Raw genomic sequence first — 17,003 nt, forward strand, 5'->3', positions numbered from 1 at the left:
TCGGATCCAGTCCTCCATGTAAATCAAAATGGCTTAAACCTTATTGTATATCTTGGCACAGCATTTGGACATTACCCTATAAATATGTTATTTCTAATAAAGTAAAATAAGTAATGTAAAAAATTATTCATCCTGTAAATGCAGCCATTAGATTTATTCATACTGTTTGTGATAAATGTACTTTTTGTAACACATCACTTGAAGATTATTGAACATTTATGTTTGCCCTTTTTCTATTTCTTTTAGGACTGACTTTAAAATAGACATGACAAAAAAAAATGAAACAGAAATCTTAATTTAGAACCTCATGACATTTTACTTTGTTTTCAAAATCCATATTTTTTCTGAAAAACAAAATTATATTATTTATCTTTTAATTATTTTGGCGAAGTTTTATATTCATAAGTCAAAAATAACTCAAAAGAAACCCTCATATATTACCTTTTATAACACCGATCTCACAATATACTTTGAAACTCTTTCAAACATGAGGTCACAAAACAATAAGCTTATTAAAAACAATAAAAAATTTAAACCTTTTCAAATTCATAACTGCCCTGATATTATAAAGCACTTTTATTTCTGTATTGTATGAAAAGAAAAAGCACAGAGTAAATATTTTCGTGAAGCTGCACTTTTCTTTTCCTTAATTTCATTTGCATCTTTTTCAGTTGGAATCTTTTCTGTTTATCCAGAACTAGAGCTCACTGCTTTTTACAACAACACTGATATATTTCTCCATATCTGGAAAGAACTATTTTACATTAACAACTTTATCAAACGTTGTGAAAGTCATTTATTTCTTGTAAAGAGTTCATGATTTCCACCCCTTGTGACCCAATATCTGAAATCTCAGAAAGTGCTTCTTCATCCCTCATCTTCTGCATCACAATTTTCCTCACATTTTGAACTGTGATTGTTTTCCAGCACTATTTTCTCCACTACTAATGTCATTTTCCACATCTTCACTCCTTACATTGTTAACAATAATTTCTGTTATTTCATTATTCAAAACCACACTATCCTCAATCTGTTCATTTTGTTTGTGTTTAATAATTTCAAATGAAAGGTACTTTTAATATTAATATTACAATTATTATGTGTCACTACAATAAAAACTAAATGAATATGATTTCCATCAATACAATTATAGCTTGATACACACACACACACACACACACACACACACACACACACACACACACGCCATTCTTCCTGTCTCTATAAAGGATTTAATACACACACACAGATTTATTCTGTTCTTTCTGAGACAGAAGTTAGGATATTAAAGAAAATTAAAATAAGAGTCTCTGTATCTCACTGTTACTGATTTATCGTGCAGCTCAAAGTATTATGGGTAAAATCTCTCTACAATCTGTTCTGAAACATCAACACAGTTTCACTGATGATCCAGAATCAACCCAAAACCCAGGATAGAGCGTCTGAGTGAATGTGGTCTGGACTGTGTGGATGAGGCGCATTGTGTCAGAGACGCTGTAGAAGGACAGAGTTCCTGCACTGTGATCCACACACACTCCTATTCTTCTGCTGATGGGCTTTACAGGGAGAGAAGTGTGTATGTTATTGTGCCAGAATGAGTAACTGGAGGAAGAGCAGTACAAACTCCAGGACTGATCATTACCTCCAAACCAATTACCCGATCCCTTCCTGTTGATGCTCTTATATGACACTGATATACACACACTATTCCCAGTCCACTCAATCTCCCAGTAACAGCGTCCACACACACTCTCTCTACACAACACCTGCCACCTCTGATCAAATCTGTCTGGATGATCAGGATACGGCTGATCTGTGTCAGTGCCAGTAATCACTCTGTTCCTCTCAGACAGACTGAGGTGTTTATTCACTGTGTTCAGATCCAGAGTGAGCTGATGGGAATCTGATGGAGAGAAAACACATCAGAAACAGGAATTATGAATCTGTCTGATCTTTTTTTTTTTTTTTATAAATGAAGTTTTTATTGGTTTTCTTAATACATAAAACATACCAAAACAAGAAAAAAAAAAAAAACCTTCATACAAAACAAAGACAAAATAATAATAAATAATAATACTAATTATAGAATTTACATTTCAATGCACAACAGTGTAGACAAGTCTCAACTCCATCATGTGTCCAGTATCAGTCATCCTTCGAGGCAACCATCTGAATAAAGTTCTCCCACATCTCAACATCTATTTGATTTCCGTTCACCTTAGCTAACATTCTTTCATATGATACATTCTCAATCATAAATTCAATCCACATTTTTAATGAAGGACATTGAATATCTTTCCAAAATCGAAGTATCAATCGTATTGCCGTAATTACACCTACAGTAACAAGGGAAAACTCATTATTTTTAATCTGAGGAATCTCAGATTTATCTCCTAAAAGGCAAATCCTTGATGAAAATGGAAGGTCAAATCCCAAACATTTTCCAAGATATTTCAACACAATTTCCCAAAAAGGTTTAATCTTAGAACATTGCCAAAGAACATGAATATATGTGCCAGTTTCTTGTTTACATTTCCAGCATTTATTATCATTCAAACAACCCATTCTAAAAAGTCGAACTGGCGTATAATAATACCTATGTAATACCTTATACTGGATAAATTTACCTCTTGCTTCCCTTATGTACCTTCCACTGTAGGACAAAACTCTGTCCCAGATGTCCTTGTCTATATCACTATTAATGTCTCTTTGCCAAATCAATCTCAAGTTTTCACAGTTCTTATCAGCAATCCTTAAACTGAGTTGATAAAATTTAGATGATTTTTGAAGGGGTCTTGGTAATTCACAAAATTTTTCTAAAACATTCTTTTCTTGTCCCATGGAAACCTTTGCCACCAAACAATTTCTAATCTGCAAATATTTCCAGAAATGATCCCGGCCTGCCAAATTACATTTTTCTTTTAAACTGTTATAAGATAAAAGCTTATCATTACTAAATAAATCATTTAGGGTACGTATTCCACTTCTAAACCATTGTCCCCAAAACAAGGGCTTTTTCCCATAAGGGTTATTCCATATTGATGAGTAATGTTGACACAAGTGAGAAATCTTACACTTTTTGTGAACGATTTTCCAAACCTCTTTGGAATGAAGCAGTATTGGGTTGGCCATATGATGTTGAAAGTCCCCTTCTGGGTTTTGTGAAAAGGCCTCTATTGGCCGGAAGGGGGAAGTAAGTTGTCGTTCTATTAATACCCAATCTAAATCTAAATCATCTTCCCCCCAGTGTCTAGCGATCTTAGACATTTCAAATGCTATTTTATAGAGCTCTACATTCGGTAATGCTAAACCTCCCCTATCTCTAGGCAAACATAATTTATTAAAGCCAATCCTGGGTCTTTTACCTTCCCATAAAAAATTCTTAATCATAGAATTGTATCGTTTATAGATCTGTTGAGGCATAATAATAGGGACCATCCCTGATATGTAATTAAACTGTGGAGCTATCACCATCTTTATTATATTAATCTTTCCCCATAAAGTTAACAACAATTTTTTCCAACCATCTAATTTTGCCTGTATTTTCTGTAGCAAAGGTTCCATATTCAAATTCATTATCTTCTCTAAATTAGGGCTCAAATGGATACCTAAATATCTAATACCTTTATGCATCCATTTAAACTTAAATGCACTGACTGAGGAAGCAAAACACACTGCTGATACTGGCATAGCCTCTGACTTGTGCCAGTTCTGTCTGATCTTTTAATGTATCTGAACTCTTCATGAATCAATGTTCAATGTATCTTCAGTGTCTCAGTACAGCTGACCAAATATCCTGTGCAAATCATCATTTACATGATCAATTATAAAACTCTTCTATCATGATTTATTTCTCCTTCTACAGGAAGAACATGAACACATTCAGTGAGTTTTTCTGCTTGTTTTCTAGTGACTCACATTGTAGGAAGTCATTCCTGGTCGTGGGATTCATGTTTGTTACAGGAGAGGCTTCCTCTCCGCCTCCTCTAGGTCACCAGAGGGAGCTCTCACCAGAATATTGACTGTTGCTATTCGGACTACAAATCCCATAGGCCCTCATACCTGGGACTGATTACACACACACACCTGCAACTCATTTCACAAACACTATTTAAGCAGTCCACACACACACCACCATTGCGAAGTCTTGATTTGCTGTGGTGATCATTTCTGAGCATTTTCTACTGTGGATTATTTTCTGTGTTTGATCTTGGACTGTTTCTCGCTGTTGGATTCCTTGCCGCCTGCCTCGACCTTTGCCTGTCTTTTGGATTACGATTGTCAGCTGCTTGCCCAGACCTCTTGCCTGTCCTTTGTTCTGTGAATGTTTGCTGCCTGTCTCGACCTTGCTTGTACCTGTTTTCGACTCTGTATTAATAAAGTTGCAGATGGATCCTCAATCCGGTGACTCCTCATTACAATGTTGGTGAAAGTGACTGTGGAAATAAACACACATGAACAGTGTGAAGAGAAATGACCAGACAAAATACTTTAATTTCTAAGACATTTCTAATATGATGCTCTTTATAATATTAGATGATGGACTCATTTCTGAGAGCAGATTAATAATCTCCAGGGGCTTCATTTATAAAACACACACATCGGATTGATCCTAAATTCCATGGATTTCATCCTCCGTCATGTGTATATAAACGCTTGTCCACGATGATGAGTCCGTATTTCTGAATCATCAAGAGATATTTGTGGCCGTTCTGTAGGAGGATTTGATGGACTTGAATTTAATTTATTAATAACTGTGATTTAAAACTGGGAAACATTTAAGGAGATTTTATGGATCGCAGGAACATTTCAGAAACGGTTGTACGTTCAGATTTGGGATCTTTCTCCACACGTCTGTATAAACGAGGCACAGGACTTTACCTCCGTCTGAGATCTTCTTGATCTCCTCTTTGCAGAAATCCTCCAGTTTGTCTCTCAGCTGACGGACAGATTCTCTCATGCCATCAAAAGAGAAGAGAGAACTGAAGGAAACGTCGGGTTCGTCTGTAGATTCAGGAAGTGCTGAGAGAGACTGGAAACTCTACAGAAAACAGAAATCAAAACTCATCATCTCCACACTTCAGCCAATAACCTGCACTATATCAGATCTGAGCGGCTCTTGTTGACTTGACTTCTCTTCAGTGACTCGCTTCAATCCAGCACTTTCACACAATCAGCACATTCTCCTCATATTCATAATTTAATGCTACAAACTCTAGTGTTTGACACTTAATAATAATATAAATATATATACTTAAGAGCAGATTGAATGTAATGCTTTGAGAAACTTCATTATTTTTTTAATTAAAATAATTATTTTAATTAAATGAATGTCTTATAGTATAAATTTATATTAAATGCAATTAGCTAATATTTAGAGAGCTTTTTGGCCCACTTAAGTAGGATTTAAGTATCTGTATATGTAATTTCAGAATTATTTCTATTGTCTTTGAAATATGGTTAAAGTTACTGCTTTGAACTGACACACATTTATGATAAACTAAAATATACTCAATGTAATTTCTATTGAAAATTGTTTGTTTAATTTTATCAACATTATCAATATTATCAACTTTGAAGATCACCTGACCCAATTTTGGTGCCAATATATTTTAGTAGAAATAAAAGATTTCATTAAAAAGATGATGAAAAATCTAGTTGGCTGGATATTGATACCATCAAGTTCACTGATTTCATCAAGACAGAAGAAACCAGAAGGAAAATTGAGTTAATATTTAATGGTAAATTTCCCAGGGCTTTGTAAGTGTGTCTCTTTAAACAGAAGATGATCAGATGAGAGTCTGACTGATGATTATATGATAACACAACACTTGACTGAATCTGACTGAATTCCTGACAACATCTCAGTCAACGGCTCATTCTGCTCTCATGAAATGTTTCTCTGTCATAGCAGGATCTTGCTCAAGTCCACTATGACCCTGTTCTTCTAGATCTCTGTTACCTGCAGGAACTGGATGTGATCTTGTGTGTGTGAAAGCTGCTCCAGCTCAGCGTCTCTCCTCCTCAGATCATTGATCTCCTGCTCCAGTCGCTCCAGTCGTCCTTCAGCTCGACTCACTGCAGTCTTTTCCTGATCTCTGATCCGCTGTGTGACCTCAGAGCGGCTTCTCTCAATGGAGCGGATGATCTCAGTGAAGATCCTCTCACTGTCCTCCACTGCTGTCTTTGCAGAGCACTGTTACACACACATCACAATCACACAGTGGCTTCAGCACGACTGACAGAGTCCAAACTGAGATGTCTCAAACTTCTCTTCTTCTCCAGACTCACCTTATGAGACTTCACAGCCTCTCTCAGATGCTGAAGATCTTTCTGTCTCTGCTGGATTCTCTGACGGATCTTCATCTGCGTCTCCTTCAGCTGTTTCTGGAGGACAAACCAATGACAGGGAATGACACATAAAACTACTGTCATACAAACATTAAAGTTACATGAATCCAGAGTTGGTGAAGTGGTTAAAGATCTTGCATGGTCAGTTTTTACTGTCTGGTTCAAACCACAGATTCATGGTTTCCTGAAATGAATGTCAGCAGTATTTCATCAGTGCCTAGTTTTATATCATTAGTATCATCATTTACTCTCCCTCATGTCGCTCCAAACCTGTATGACTTTCTGTCTATTGTGAGACACAACAGAAGATATTTAGAAGAATGTCTCAGCGGTTTACAGAGGCCAAATAAAATATGGTGACATGTCAATAACATCAAACGTCATTGGTTCTTTCATGTCACAGTCACATGACTAAACACCATGATGTCATGACACAAACACCAGTGAAGTTTGATGTTTTTGATGTCATCATATTTGTGATGCGATCTGGGAAAACCCGTCGGATGTGGCGCTGGTATGTTTTCAGTAATGTCTAAAAAGATAGAATGTCATTTTTTTTGACAAAATTGGGTTTTCATTAAATTATTATTCGATAACATCTTGTCTATCATCTCCGAATATATCTTGGGAAAATTCACTAGTTTAGTGCAGAAAAATAGCGATTTATAGTGGCAAGCTGAAAAGACTGTGTCTTTCTCTTTAAGAACACGCACGGCGGAGCGGAGGTTTAAAAAAAAAAAAAAAAAAAAAAAAAAAAAAAAAAATCGCCCATATCTCTCCTTCTCTTAAAGGTGCTCTAAGTGATGTTGGGTGACGTCACTTCTTGTTGACGTTTAAAGTATTGTCAAACAAAACGGAGGCTAGCTCGACCCTCCCTCCTCCTCATCCGTGCACTAACTCCCCAAACCCCACCCCAAATCCTTCTCTTCGGTTATTGGCTGGAACAGTTTGTTATGTTTCGTGGCCAAGGCTGGGCCAGTTTGTTTTTCTTGCCGTTTGTGGAACCTGGGCTGTCTACAGAGACCGCGTTTTATACCGTGTGTTCAGGGGACAGGCAGCTAGCGGATAGTGAGGAGATGTTTGCTGTATGTGACAAAAAATGTTTTGGCTTAAAAATGCGTGACATCGCTTAGAGCACCTTTAACACTACAAAGACAGTTCACCTATCAAAATAAACCACATAACAGAGTAAAGGTCCCACCAGTCCTGTGTAAACTACAAGAGCAAGCAAGTTTTTTTTTATATTTATTTTTATCCAGCGTTATTGTGAGATGCGGAGCGGAGCACAAGAGAACAGATTCTGAAGTAGCTGCTCGCTTAAAAGATCTTGATCTCAATCGTCCAATTTCAAAACGGTTTCCACAGGATGAATTTTGAGTTTGTAAGTTTTCGAATGATACCTAATCAATGATGATTACTAAAATATGTGATATGAAAAAAAAGGAAATAAAAAAAGAGCGCCAGTCGTCCTGCTAGCAAGTAATTAGTAATTTTCTAAAAAATGTCTGTTTTTCTCAAAATTCCGTTCCTGAAAATCATAGTGATCAGCCGACTTCAGATAACCATAACTTTTGTTACAGACAAGCGATGGAAGATTTGGCAAGGGCTTGAAACCAGCTTTAATATGGTATCAAAACCGTCTCGGTTTACGTATGGTAACCCTCGTTCCCTGAGTCCAGGGAACGGAGACGCCTCGTCGGGGGAGTTCCCCTGACGAATTGGGATCACGCTAGGGAGACCAATTGCCTACGAGTGAATTAAAACGCTGCGGAAGCTGAGGCAGCCTAGAGGAAGGCCCTCAAATACACACATGTACTAACCACGTAGGGTAGTGAAACATATGGCAGTCCTTGAAGGTAGTCCCAGTCCAGAGGAGTGAGGAGCGTACTCAACAGGGACGACAGAATGAGTCTGTCAAGGGGAAGACACGGCTGAACTGCACGTGGCAATCATGGTCGCTGCAGGGACCACTGGAAAAGGCACCCAGTCTACTAGCAACTCCTTACTGAAGGTAGCAGACCTGGTGCCGGGCGGTCCGCAACGCCTGGCACCGGAGGGGGTGATGGGGGAACTCATGAGGTTAGCCGTTTGTTGGGTAACCAACAGAGCAAAAAGACGCACGTATCCGCTCATGGAATAGCGTCGCAAGCCGACACACCTATTCCCTCTAATTACTGGCCGTAGCAAGTACTCAGGAGGAAACAGATTCCACACGTAGGCTATAAAACATAGCAAACGTGTTCGGTGTCGCCCAGCCCGCAGCTCTACAAATGTCTGTTAGCGAGGCGCCTTGTGCCAGAGCCCAGGAAGCGGCAACACTCCTAGTGGAGTGAGCCCGCAATCTGGGTGGGCAGGGCTCACCCTGGGACTCATAAGCCCTGGTGATAGCATCCACTAGCCAGTGGGCTAACCTCTGCTTGGAGAAAGCCTTCCCCTTCTGCTGGCCTCTGTAACAAACAAAGAGCTGATCTGAGATCCTGAAGCTTTGCGTTCTGTCTATATAAACCCGGAGGGCCCGGACGGGACAGAGAAGAGCTAGGGCTGGGTCTGCCTCCTCCTGGGGCAGCGCTTGCAGGTTCACTACCTGGTCCGCAAAGGGAGTGGTAGGAACCTTGGGCACATATCCGAGCCGGGGTCTCAATAAAACATGAGAAAGGCCAGGCCCGAACTCTAGGCACGATTCGTCGACCGAAAATGCCTGCAGATCCCCTACCCTCTTGAAGGAAGCCAATGCTAACAGGAGCGCTGTCTTAATGGACAGAAAATTAAGCTCTACTGTCGGGAAAGGCTCAAAAGGAGGACTTTGGAGCGCTCTAGGCACTAAAGTTAAGTCCCAAGAGGGTACAGGGTGCAAATTGCGAGGTGGATTTAGCCTCCTAGCACCCTTGCGGAATCTGATGACCAAGTCGTGCTTCCCCACGGACTTACCTTCAACTACATTGTGATGTGCGGCTATTGTGGCAACATACACTTTAAGGGTGGAGGGAGACAGCCTACGCTCCAACCCCTCTTGTAGGAAAGAGAGCACGACTCTGATCGGGCAAGTTCGTGGGTTCTCCCCGTGGGAAGAACACCAGTCGACGAATAGGTTCCACTTCAGAGCGTAGAGGCGCCTCGTAGAGGGGGCTCTAGCTGAAGAGATGGTGTCTACCACTGCCTGTGGCAGGCCATCTAGAACCTCTGTGTCCCGTCCAGGGACCAGACATGGAGTTTCCAGAGGTCTGTTCGCGGGTGCCATAGAGTGCCCCGTCTCTGAGAAAGTAGGTCCTTCCTCAGAGGAATCGGCCAAGGAGGGGCTGTCGCGAGGAGCTTGAGTTCTGGGAACCAAGTCTGGGTTGGCCAATACGGGGCCACCAAAAGGACCTGCTCCTCGTCCTCCCTGACCTTGCACAGGGTCTGTGCAAGAAGGCTCACTGGGGGAAATGCATATTTGTGTAAGTCCCGGGGCCAGCTGTGCGCCAGGGCATCCGTGCCGAGAGTTCCTTCGGTCAGGGAGTAATACCACTGGCAATGGGTCATGTCCAGAGAGGCAAACAGGTCTACCTGCGCAGCTCCGAAAATTTGCCAAATCAGCTGGACCACCTGGGGATGGAGTCGCCATTCTCCTGGCAGGGGAGGCAGCCGTGAGAGCTCGTCTGCCACACGGTTGAGCTCCCCGGGGACATGAATGGCACGAAGCGACCTCAGATGCTTCTGACTCCATAGGAGGAGGTGGGAGGCGAGTCGCGACATACGACAGGAGCGTAGACCACCTTGTCGGTTGATGTACGCAACGGTCGCAGTGCTGTCCGTACGGACCAGTACGTGCTTGTGTTTGAGAAGCCCCTTGAGGCGATACAAGGCTAAGCGTACTGCTTGCAACTCTAGGCAGTTGATGTGCCAATGCAGCTGGGGCCCCGTCCACAGACCCGAGACTGCATGCCCTTTGTACGTGGCCCCCCAGCCCTTGGCAGAAGCATCTGTGAACACCACAGCATGCCTGGAAACCTGGACATGGGGCACTCCGGCCCGTAGAAACGCAGGGTCCGACCAAGGGGTGAAGGTTTGGCGACAGTGCGGGGTGACTTTGACCCGGAACGTGCCGCTCTGCCACGCCCACCTCAGGACTCGATCGTGAAGCCAGTGCTGGAGCGGTCTCATATGCAACAGACCGAGCAGCGCTACTGCGGCTGCGATATGCCCCAGGAGCCTCTGAAACCGTTTCAGTGGGACCGCTGACTTGCCTCGAAAAGACTTGAGGCAGTTGAGCACCGACTGGACGCGTTCCTCCGTGAGGCGCGCAGTCTGGGCGACCGAGTCCAGTTCCATACCGAGATAAGAGATCCTCTGCATGGGGCAGAGTTTGCTCTTGTCCCAGTTGACCTGAAGCCCCAACTGACTGAGGTGCCGGAGCACCATGTCCCTGTGATCGCACAACACATCTCACGAGTGTGCCAGAATGAGCCAGTCGTCGAGATAGTTGAGAATGCGAACGCCTTGTTCTCTCATGGGAACAATGCGACAGGGCCAGCCCGAAGGGTAGGACCTTGTACTGATATGCTCGACCCTCGAAAGCAAACCGAAGAAATGGTCTGTGTCAGGGAAGAATCGAGACATGAAAGTACGCGTCTGTCAGGTCGATCGCTGCAAACCAATCCCGGGGACGGATGCATTCGAAAATGCGTTTCTGCGTGAGCATCTTGAACGGGAGCTTACTCTTTTTTTCCTTTTGCAGGGCCCGATTCAATACTCGCAGATCCAGGATTGGCCGTAACCCACCGCCTTTCTTGGGTACAATGAAGTAAGGGCTGTAGAACCCTGACCTCATATCGGCTGGAGGGACCGGCTCGATCGCGTCCTTCGCCAGCAGGGCGTCGATCTCTTTCCGCAAGACAGGAGCATCCACCGAACGCACACGGGTGAAGTGGATGCCCCTGAACTTGGGAGGCCAGCGTGCAAACTGAATTGCGTAGCCGAGCCGGATGGTGTGGATGAGCCAGCGCAACGGTCTCAGGAGCGCTAACCAGGCTCCGAGAAACCGCCGCAACGAGCCCACCCGCACCAGCGGCGTACCCGCGGAGGGGCAGCGAGGTGGAAGGCAGGGACACGGCTCCGGTGGCATTGTAGCGGCCGAGAGCGGGGTCTGGGTGTGTACTTGGACAACACCTACCTGCTTCCACCGGGGGACAGACGGCAGAGAAGACCCGAGAGTGTTCTGCTGCGGGCTGTCGCCTGGCGAGGGAAGGGGAGGAGACAAGGAGCGAGGCCCAAGGGCGGCTTCTGGTCTCCACGCCTTCCCGCCCAGCGGCAGACAGGAGTGGCGTGACCGAGGTGGCGCCACTGCTATCTGAGAGCTGAGGAGAGGGGGACAGATGGCAGAGAAGACCCAAAAGTGTTCTGCTGCGGGCTGTCACCTGGCGAGGGAAGGGGAGGAGACAAGGAGCGAGGCCCGAGGGCGGCTGCTGGTCTCCACGCCTTCCTGCCCAGCGGCAGACAGGAGTGGCGAGACCCAAGGGTGGCGCACACTGCCGTCCCACTCTCGAGCGGGAGAGACTGCTTGTTGGCAGTCCCAACCGTGAATGACCCAGAGGAGGACGAACTGCTCTTTTAATTTTGAGGTTTTGGGTACCACCGACCGACTGGTCGGCGGCGGAACAGAAAGAAAATTCACCAACAAAGGATTCTCCACCCGGCCCTCCTCCGGGGGAAGGAGTGGTGATGACACGCACTCCCAAAGAGCAGACATCACAAACTCTGGGTCGCTCCTCTCAGGGTCGTTTCCCTTCCCTTTGCTGGGGGGGAAACGAACTCTGAGCGGGCTGTTTTGAAATGCTTCTGGACCACCAGTGTGGACATCGTCTGACCGAGGGCCAGCGCTGTGACTAATCACGGTCAGTCACTAAGCGCAGTTCCACCCCGAATCAGAACTACCCACGTGCACTGAATGTGCAGGGGTAGTGAGAGAGAAAAAACTTCTGCAGATTTAGGCATGTTTGGCTTGCCATATTGGCACCAAAATGCTTCCATACTGCCAAAGTTTTTCACACCCATCCAGGCACTTTAGACCCAGGAAGTGTGGCTGTCAAGTCTGAATCTTCAGCACGAGAACACACCATTACAGTAGGAACTCAGCATCATTTTCAGAGAATAACAGCCCTCTCTCCGATGTAGCGATCGACATCTGTCCTCCCCTGGGGCCCCTAATGAAATGCTTGGTCCATGATGAGAAGGACCAGAATCCCATTCAAAGCCTCGACGGCACACGGCACGCTGAGCGGCTCAAGCCTTTACGAGAAAGGGGAGACGAACAACGTGCCGACGTGGTCATGCACTCTTGAGAGAACATGAACCACCCACGAACGTAGTCTCACACACTGATTAGGCATGTGAAACAATGAACGTGGCCGTCAAATGAGGACAGGAAACGACCGCATCCAGAAACACACGAGTGAAACGTCATCCTGAAAAGGACGCGATCTTCACTCGTGTTGCTCTTTCAGGAAGAAAGTACTCTCTTTATTGTGCTGAAGCACACAGGGACCCAACACGGCAACACAGCGGGGAAACTGCAAGCCCGATGTGCGCACTCAACCGTTTACCAGCTGTAAAAACAGCTTTTGAATTAACAGCGTGTAGACGCAGCCGGCAGACAGGAAATCGCGCGGTCGCTGAAACGCCGTCTCACCAACCAAGAGAGATCCCTTTCCGAAACAGCAGACTCGTAGAGCGTAAGATAGATACAATCTTAAAGCTCATTCACTCAGAGAGGACACAATCGGTCGGCTCCGAAGCTAAAAGCACTATCCATGCGTTGCTTCCGCCTTTATACCCGCGCTGGTAGGCGGGCTGCGGAATGCAAATCCTGCATGCCAATTTTCATTGGCTCGTTTTAATTCACTCGTAGGCAATTGGTCTCCCTAGCGTGATCCCAATTCGTCAGGGGAACTCCCCCGACGAGGCGTCGGAGTTCCCTGCTGACGAAAGGGAACATATTATATTATTGTAATATGTCAAATTTCACCATGTGGTGGGTTTTCCCAGATCGCATCACATTTGATTTTGGCTCCACATACAATGATTTGATTTGATTTGATTTGTGATTAAAAATTTGGCTCTTTTAAAAGTAGCATATTTTAAAAGGTGCACTTATTTTGGAAATTATATACTTTAAAAGAATATAATTGTGAAATAAGTGTGAACTGAACGTAATGTTTTCAGACACGTAATTGCATGTTAATTGCTATTAAATGAAAATGTATTATAGTTTAAATGTAAATATAAAGCAATTAGCTGAACTTAACCCTCTATGGTACGCAATATGATATCAGTGAGGAAAAAATAGTTTGCTATGTTTTTCCTACTTAAAAATGGACACTATAACAATATCAATAAACATTATCATTATTTTTTACATTTATTTATTAATTAAAAGTTTGTTGCCTCAAGGCAACATTGTACCACAATGGACAAATTTAAACATTTGACATTTTCATGAAGAAAAAATTTATATATTTATTGAAAACATCAATTTCTTTAACTAAACACTTGAACAAACATATTTATCAAGTTTTTAATGAATTACACATTTCATATTTAATAAAAAGTAACATTTATTATCCAGCTGTTGCCCTCAGGCAACATTGTACCATCGTGGAACGCAAGTACTACAAACCATCGTATCATCAAGTTATCATATCAAAACAATCGGTGTTGTTTCAAGGTAAAACATTAACAATCACCATAACCTTATCCTAATATGAACCTCATCCTAACTCTGCTGTCTCTCCGGTAGAGGAGCCAGGCCTCAACAACAGCAAGATCAAACATGTGGAAGACCTCCCTGGCCGACCTAATGACCCGTGTGGGGTCAGGGGGGGCCTGACCCCCCCCCCCAGAGGCCTGACGGGAGCCCCCCGATTATCCGAGACCCCCAGAAGTAGCGCCGCCTTCATCCTCAGTTTGGCGCCACTCGCCCCTGTCCCACTAACCCACTATTTGTCCGATTGCCCACTATAGTGGCCAAATGTCCCGTCGACCCCCGCTGACCAATCACAAGCCACGCCCCCGTCCCACGGACCCACTATTTGTCCGATTACCCACTATAGTGGCCAAATGTCCCCTCGACCCCAGCTGACCACTTACAAGCCACGCCCCCGTCCCACGAACCAACTATTTGTCCGATTACCCACTATAGTGGCCAAATGTCCCGTTGACCCCCCTGACCGGTCCCAAGCCACACCCCCGTTCCACGAACCCACTATTTGTCCGATTGCCCACTATAGTGGCCAAATGTCCCGTTGACCCCCCTGACCGGTCCCAAGTCATGCCCCTGTCCCACAAACCCACTATTTGTCCGATTACCCACTATAGTGGCCAAATGACCAGTCAGCCCCCGCTGACCACTCACAAGCCACGCCCTCGTCCCACAAACCCACTATTTGTCTGATTTCCCACTATAGTGGCCAAATGTCCCGTCGAACCATGCTGAGTTTTCAGTTTGCAAAAATGCAAATACATTTAGATAATTCAAACTTCTTTCCTTACAAATAAAATATACTTTCAAGTATTCAAACCTAGTATGCCTGGTATGGCCTTATGTGATTCCATTATGGTACAATGTTGCCTCGAGGCAACATGCAGTTTTATGTAATTTCCTATGAAATATTTGATGATATATAATTTAAAGTTTTTGAAAATACTTCTTTACTTACCAATGAAGGTGACTCTGATTTTTTGTAATTGATTATCTGGACAGAAATTAGTGAAAAAGGCCCTTTTCAGTGGAGAAAATGTGGAGCCATGTGACATGTGCACGTGTGCTGAAAGAGGGACCAAAATGGACCCCTGTGGGTCATGTGGGTCACTCTTTTGCATTTTCATCGGTTAGTATTTGAGTTCCCCTCCCCTTAGAGAGCATTGACCAATTAAATTTTATTACGTTTTTATTATAAAAAAGCTAAAATAGACTATGTTGCCTGGAGGCAACACCGTATCATAGAGGGTTAAGAGTGACTGTTGTGACCCACTTAAGTAAGATTTAAGTAAATAATGTAGTTTCATAATTCTTTTGAGTTAAATTGAAATATTAAATATTATTAAAATGTACTTTAAAATAAAACTTTTAATTTTACATTATAAAAAAGTGTACTTTATAAAGTGCACTTAAGTGGCCTTTCATTTCATTAATATTATATTATCTGCAAGTACAGTTGTTGTTGTTGTTTTTTTTTTTAAATATACTTTTAATTTGAAGTACACTACAAGTGCATGTCAATACTTACTTCTTTCTTTAACCACTAGTTGTTTAGATTACTTTTATGCTTTTTATCCTTTTTGGAGCTTGAAACTTTTTTACTTCATTGACTTACAATGACTTTCAATGTATAAACTAAAATAGACGAGACATTCTTCAAAATATCATCTTTTATATTCCACAGAAGAAACTCAGTCAAACTGGTTGGGAACAACATGAGTAAATGAGTGAGTAAATGAAGACACTTTCATTTCTGTGTGATCAATCCCTCTCAGTTCATACCTGTGTCTCTGTCCTCTGTGCTGCAGTTGATACAGTGTTGTGGTTTTTATGTTCACTCTCCTTACACCACACACAGATGCACTGTTGATCAGTGATACAGAACATTTCTAGCTCTTTATCATGTTTACGGCAGATCATGTCCTGCAGTCGTCCAGTGGCATCAATCACTTTGTGTGGCTTACGAGAGGGAAATTCCTCATGACGGTCAAGATGAGTTTGACAGTAAGATTCCTGACACACCAGACAGGACTTGACGACTTTGTATTTTCTTCCAGTACAGACGTCACACTGCACGTCTCCAGCTCCAGCGTAACAGTCAGCAGGAAGTTTAGTCTTCTTCAGTTTCTCCACCACTTCAGCCAGAATGGTGTTTTTAGCTAAAGCAGGTCTTGGACTGAAGGTCTGTCTGCACTGAGGGCAGCTGTAGACTCTCTTCTCATCCTCCTGATCCCAGCAGTCTGTAATACAGATCTTACAGTAACTGTGTCCACAGTGGATAGCCACTGGATCCTTCAGGAGATCCAGACACACTGGACATGTGAACTCATTCTGATCCACTGAAATTCTGGCTTCTGCCATTTTACTGCATGAATACAGAGAGACACAAACACACAACAGCTCAACAATACTTCATTTTCTGTTTCTCTGAACTGAGGAGTTGAAATAGTTTCCTGCTTCTGTGTTTGAGTGACGTGTGTAAAACAGGAGTGTCTGTAAAGCAGCTTCCTCATTCCTGGTGAAGGAGAGTCACTTTACTGCTGTGTTTATGTAAAAACATCGAAATTAGTTTTAAATATTATTCTAGCTTCATTCATTCTTTTTTATCAACACTTGAGAAAATCCACGTGCATAAGCATTATCGCTTGTTTCTGCTTCTTTTTTTAATGTGTTTTGATCAGAAGATTCTGTAATCTTTCAGAAGATGCTTAATACCAGAACATTTTGTAATGCAATTTTGTAATGTAATTTGTAATTCTTAATACCGCCCTCTACCATATAACAGTTAAAAACCCGGAACATTTCATCAATGGCAGGGAAGCGTTGTCTCATATATAATTGAAAATTCCATCAATGGCGGTGAGAATTAAAGCAATTATTACAAGTTGTGATTATGTGATTGTGAAGTTTTGTATGTTGA

General features: G+C 43.1%; 1 pseudogene across 1 annotated transcript; it reads right to left on the minus strand.

Moving 5' to 3' along the window:
* Positions 1-1,046: 1,046 nt before the first annotated feature.
* LOC311086384 (E3 ubiquitin/ISG15 ligase TRIM25-like) lies at positions 1,047-16,499 on the minus strand (annotated as a pseudogene). Its single transcript, XR_014609638.1, has 5 exons — positions 15,866-16,499; positions 6,292-6,387; positions 5,963-6,196; positions 4,882-5,041; positions 1,047-1,947 (listed from the first exon to the last, which is right to left on the minus strand). The product of XR_014609638.1 is annotated as an E3 ubiquitin/ISG15 ligase TRIM25-like (transcript).
* Positions 16,500-17,003: the final 504 nt, after the last annotated feature.

Source organism: Abramis brama (genome assembly GCF_963993115.1).
Source record: "Abramis brama genome assembly, chromosome: 1".
Lineage (NCBI taxonomy): Eukaryota > Metazoa > Chordata > Actinopteri > Cypriniformes > Leuciscidae > Abramis > Abramis brama.